This window comes from Barbus barbus (genome assembly GCF_936440315.1).
Source record: "Barbus barbus genome assembly, chromosome: 17".
Lineage (NCBI taxonomy): Eukaryota > Metazoa > Chordata > Actinopteri > Cypriniformes > Cyprinidae > Barbus > Barbus barbus.
The window spans coordinates 31,192,075-31,198,039 of NC_136745.1; the positions used below are offsets into that span (position 1 = coordinate 31,192,075).

Genomic DNA, 5,965 nt, shown 5'->3' on the forward strand with positions numbered 1-5,965 from the left:
TGTCTCGCTCGCGTCTGTCGTCTGAAAGCAGACGGCTCTGAACTCAGCGTCACGGACACACACATTCTGCTTTATACTTTCCTTCCTTGTTCATTTGCCAATTACATATGTTGTGTTATGTAGAATCTTTAATGTGTACAAGTACCAGAGCTTTATCTTGTAAATCTTTGCTTGTGTAAGTCGAGACCGACGGAGGACAGATCATTATAGAGGAGCGTTACGTGTGAATGGAGTTTGTTCAGCTGAGAACGAGCCAAGATCTGACATCTGCGGGAGAATTCGCTCGCACCGACGGAGAACTGACTTCCAGAGGTCAGAGGATAGAGCAGACGCACGAGTGTGTGTGTGTGTGTGTGTGTTAGGAGAGAAACTACACTACCAGTCAAATGCTAAAGCAGCAATATTGTGAAATATTTTTACTATTTAAAATATCTGTTTTCTGTGTGAATATGTGTTAAACTGTAATGTATTTCTGTGATCTGCAGCTGTATAATCAGCATCATTACTGCAGTCTTCAGTGTCACATGATCTTCAGAAATCATAATAATATACTGATTTACTGCTCAACAAACATTTCTGATTATTATCAATGTTGAACACAGTTGAGGACTTTTTTTCAGGATTCTTTGATGAATAGAAAGATCCAAAGATCAGCATTTATCTGAAATACAAATCTTTTGTAACATTATAGTGTATATAGTGTTTTTCTGAACTTTCTATTCCTCAAAGAATCCTGAAAAATTCTACTCAGCTGTTTTCAACATTGATAATAATAATAATAGTTTCTTGAGCAGTAAATCAGAATATTAGAATGATTTCTGAAGATCATGTGACTGATGTATGCAATGATGCTGAAAATACAGATTTGAAATCACAGAAATAAATACATTAAAATAGAAGACAGTTATTTTAAATAGTACAAATATTTCTAAATGTTACTGTTTTTGCTGTACTTTGGATGAAATAAATGCAGGCTTGGTGAGCAGAAGAGACTTCTTTAAAACACATTAAAGTCTGGTGGTGTAGTTTTATAAAAGTCCTTCTGACACATTTCAATATATATAACTCTTCACCTTGAGCATCAAATTCATAATGGCTTGTTTTACACAGTATTTACCCCTTTTTAATGCTTTTTTAAATTGAATTAGTCAGATCCAGAGGGAATATAATCCTCGTCCTCTGTGTTATGGCTGATATCTGACGTTTATGAGCATCATATTGGAGCAATAATCTGCAGTAAAGCAGGAGTCACACAGAGACGGCCTGTAAACTCTATTTGAGTGATTTGTTGAGTCTGAGTGTTTTCATTTCCACGGGATCCTCTACTTAGAGAACTTTCATTATATGACCTCTGAATATTTCTATTTAAATACTGACTGTATTTGTAAACTCAAGCCTGTCCAGGTTGAGCGTTGTACCGTTTAGGAATAAATGTCAGGACACATGTTGACATGGATGTCTGGTTTTTTCTCTTCGCTCTCCATCATCTTCATTCATTCCTCTGGAAAAGTTAAATATGTCTTTTCCAAATCCCACGGTCAGAAGATATATTAATGCGGAGGAGGATGTAGACATGTGGTCAGGAATATCGTCCAATATTAATATCATTGACATGTCTGCCTGTAATTTAGTGAAACGTGATGCCAGTGAGTAATTGCGCCTGGAATAGTCTGCTCTTGACAGCACTTCCACACGAGCTGTTCAGAACGAGTCCAGCGCTCATCACTTCATCTGATGCGGGATCAGAAGCTCCAGACGCTGTCCATGTGCTCCACACTTCATGTGTTTCGCCTGATCGTTCCTCACTGGACCTTCGCTAAGAGAGAAACACATGTGTTAACTGCACTCTTAAGCTTTTCCCTCTACCAGGATGATCAATTATTATTATAGATTATACTCACTATCATAAATGCACTTTTATAATCTTTTGCACTGGATAAAGAACGATAACGTTATTATTATTATTATTATTAGCGTGCTGCAGTTTTATCTTCTGACACTTTAAATGCTGGAACTCTGTAAACTTTGTTGGATTCTGATTGGCTGTCAATGTTTTTATCGTTAATCAGCTTAAAAATAAACATTAAGTTTAGTGCTGTCACATTTATCATGATTAATCGCATCCAAAATAAGTGTTTGTTTACATAAGATATGTGTACTGTGTATATTTATTATGCATATATAAATACACACACATACAGTTCAATTTTGAAAATATTTACATGTATATATTTATATTCATATAATTGATATTATGTATAAATATATTTAATATATAATCAATATAGTTTTCTGAAATATATATTTGCATGTGTTCGTATTTATATATACATAATAAATATAGACAGTACACACATATTATGTGAACAACTTTAATTTTGGATGCAATTAATCGCGATTAATCGTGTGACAGCACTATTTTAATTATTTAAACATATAGTTCCTCTGTGTTGTTATAGTAATGGTGTGCTATTCTTTTAAATCTAGAATGTTTTTTAAACTATATTATATGTGAAACTCACACCACCTGTTCACCTCAAGAACAATAACCATTAACTATAATATTAAAATAAAATATTGTCCACACCTGCAGCCAATAACGCTCTTTTTATTGTGCAGCAGGATGGATTCTGATTGGCTGTCAGTGTTTTGATCTCCATCATCTGGGAAAAAAACAGTAGTATTAGAAGGATTATTAAAACTTTTAGTTATTACCTTTTATATCTCTTTTAATCTAATTTATCTACATCATTGTTGTTGTGCAGTGGTGACAATAACTGAGAAGCAAAGCGGTCGCTAATTAATAAATTAAGATTTGACTGCATTTCAGATATCGCGCGCTTCCGGTGCAGGGTTTCCCGCGCTTCCGCTGTTTGTACAGGTGTTGAGTAAAGAAAACAACGGCGAGACGCTTCCAGTGAAAACAGCCGCCGACTCGAGACAGACGCGAGGAAAGAATAATATCTGGAGGAAAATACTGCAGGAAAACAGCTGAAGGTTTGACAGATGCGCGCCAGTCTGTTTCCCGCGCGCGGGCTTTGAGTAATGGCGGGAGTAATTAGTGTTAAAGCTGAAGAGATCTTAAATGAGCATCTCAAACTAATATTTAACACATCAAGCGTCGCAGAGTATGATTAACTCATTATCAAATTAGCCTTCATGGGCCATTCCACCGAATGGGTGCCATTTGTTTCCACAGGACATTATAGGTACAAACATGCAAAAAAAATAATTTTATTATTAAGCGAAGTGTCCTGCACATTAATCTAACTGCAATTTAAAATATATAAAGTTATTAAAAACGACCTAAAACACTGAAAATATAGCATTTGTACATGTGTGTATATATATATATATATATATATATATATATATATATATATATATATATATATATATATATATATATATATATGTGTCTAACGCTATATTTTAACTTGAAATATAATGTTTAAAATCCTTCAGAAACATCTTTATTTAGCATTTTTGTGTACCTCCATATCCCATCTGTGCTTTAAATTTTTACATTTTATTTAGAAATAAAAGTATACTATTTAGGATAAAATACAGATTTTAGTGGTGCCCCAGGTTTTCACTCAGTCCTGTTACTCGAACACATTCCTCTAAAAAACTGGGAAAATCCACTATCGCATCATCTGGATCTTCTGAAGGCAACGGAAGCATGCTCTTTTCTGTATATTTGGTGATATTGTAAGGGTGCGTTATTATAAATATACTGTCCTGTTACCTAAAGTATTTCTTAATGTTACTTGTTTACTATAAAAATACAAATCTTTGGTGAATCACTATAATTTGCTGAGTATTGTCATAATATCAGCATGTACTCCATGTGGCTAGATTATATATATTTGCTGATTTTATCCTAAAATCTCAGTCCTGTTACTCATATACTCCTATATCCGGAGTAAAGTGAGTATAGTGTCGTCAGATTTATTCATGCAAATATTAGGCTACATCCATACTAATCTATATACATTTGAAAATGCATCTTTTTCTCAGACAAAACCTATGATTGTTCCTGGATTTTATATTACATTCCTGCAAGTATGACAGAAAATGTTTGAAATTTCTGTCCTGTGGCAATTATTAGACTCATATGGAATGGTTTGAGTGTGAGCTGTGCTATAAGCAATCAAAATCCACAGAAAAACTGAAAATATATTGTTTAAGTTTATTATTGTTAATATCAATTTAACTTTATTATTTAATATTTATTATTTTTCATTAGGCTATTTATATCTTATCTAATAACCTGTCCTCTAAACAAAAACCTCTGCAGACCACTAGATTTAAATAGAAACATGATTTCTAGCTCACCAGTCAATGTTTAACACTTTCACTAAATTAATAAGCTCCCTCATATGTGTAGTGAAACCTGTATACTAATATAATGAAAACTCCTTCCTCTTACCCATTTATTCCTGTTACTAAATATTTTTAAACCACTTTTTTTTTTATTAAGTTTGGTCCATAATTTATCCAATTGTTTAATAGATTGCATCATAGAGAATTGATAAGCTTGAGGTTTGAGTCGCCTTTAAAATGAATGGACCATTGGCTTCTGTTGTACTGAGACTTTCTTCAGAACATCTTTCGTGTTCCACAGAGAACAAGAACCGGTTTGGAGCAGCAGGTGAGTAACCGATCACAGAATCATCCGCTTATCTTTAATTAACAACACTTGCCCGTTGGGTGGAAAACATCTATACGATCTCTCACGGGTAAGAAATATCAGAAGTTGTGATTTCTTGAGATGCTGTCGGTGCGAAACACGTCAAGCTGAAAGACTGGAGATCAGGTTTAGTCCGTGTAAACCCGTGCAGGAGCGTTTACAGCTTTAACTGAACCCGGTAAAGCGCTGAAGCGGCAAAACCCTACAATTAGTCCGTAATGAGCGTCAATGACTCTTTATTGGAGATGTTAAACCGGAGCGCCGTGAATGGGGCCGTTGAATGTGCGGGAGAATAAGCGATTATTGTGGATGAGGGACATCGGCTGTATCTTGCGAGTGTGTGTGTTTTCGGAGTGATGTCAGACGGTAATGGTGGCATTAACCGTGCATGTGTTCGCCTCTTCCACGCTGACCTGTAACTGGATCCGCACGACCTTCATACAGTGGAGCGTTTTAGGGCTCTTCCCGTGAACCAAAGCGCACAAAGCACAGAGGAGACGCTGTGGCCCTGGACTCATCATTGCAGCTCAAGCCTGAAACAGGGAGGGATGCCGGCGGGCCGAGGAAGCAGGAAGATTGTTAAAGCAGTGAAAATAAATGCCAAGTGCATTAAAGTGCATCTGGGTGGTCAGAACAGCGAAACCGATCTAGGGTGAACTGGAAGATGCTCGAAAAGTGCTGGGCTGTAAACCTGTATATCCTTAAATCCGTCTGCTGATGCACGCCTCTCTACGCCGTGTGCTTATTTTATTCCAGGCTTAAACGGGTGATGACAGTAAGAGCCCACACAGGCCGAGTCGAGAAGAGGGTGTGCAGCCGAAGCCAAGGAGAGAGAGCCGGCCGTATCTTTCCACCTGTCAGAGCCACTAAACTGAAGGAAAGTGTGGCTTAGCCGTCGCATTAGTGTGTTTCTATCAGAGTCCTGTTTCTTTAGTTGGAGTAAAGGATGTGGTCCATGCAAACACTGTATTTATAGCGTGTTAGAGTATAGAGGAACTGCACTTTCTCTCAGAGACGGCACACTGAATATCGTCAATATCTCCACCTGGCTGCTTTAATCAACTGACCATTCTAAATTAAACAGATTATTAGTGTGTGTTTTACAATTACCGCTTACGTTTAATTCAGGGCCATTCCTTTGTAATTATTTGTGACCCTGGAGCACAAAACCAGTCATAAGGGTCATTTTTTTTGAGATTGAGATTTATACATCATCTGAAAGCTGAATAAATAATATTTCCATTGATGTATGGTTTGTTAGGATAGGACAAT

The 5,965-nt window shown here is 36.3% G+C and overlaps 1 protein-coding gene across 2 annotated transcripts in view; it reads left to right on the plus strand.

Moving 5' to 3' along the window:
• LOC306882924 (ras-related protein Rab-28-like) overlaps nucleotides 1-1,455 on the plus strand; it is a 26,560-nt gene extending 25,105 nt beyond the window's left edge. For both annotated transcript variants that reach the window (XM_079437928.1, XM_079437927.1), the window contains one exon: nucleotides 1-1,455. This exon is cut by the window's left edge and continues 98 nt beyond it. The gene's annotated coding sequence lies outside the window, so the exon portion shown is untranslated.
• Nucleotides 1,456-5,965: the final 4,510 nt, after the last annotated feature.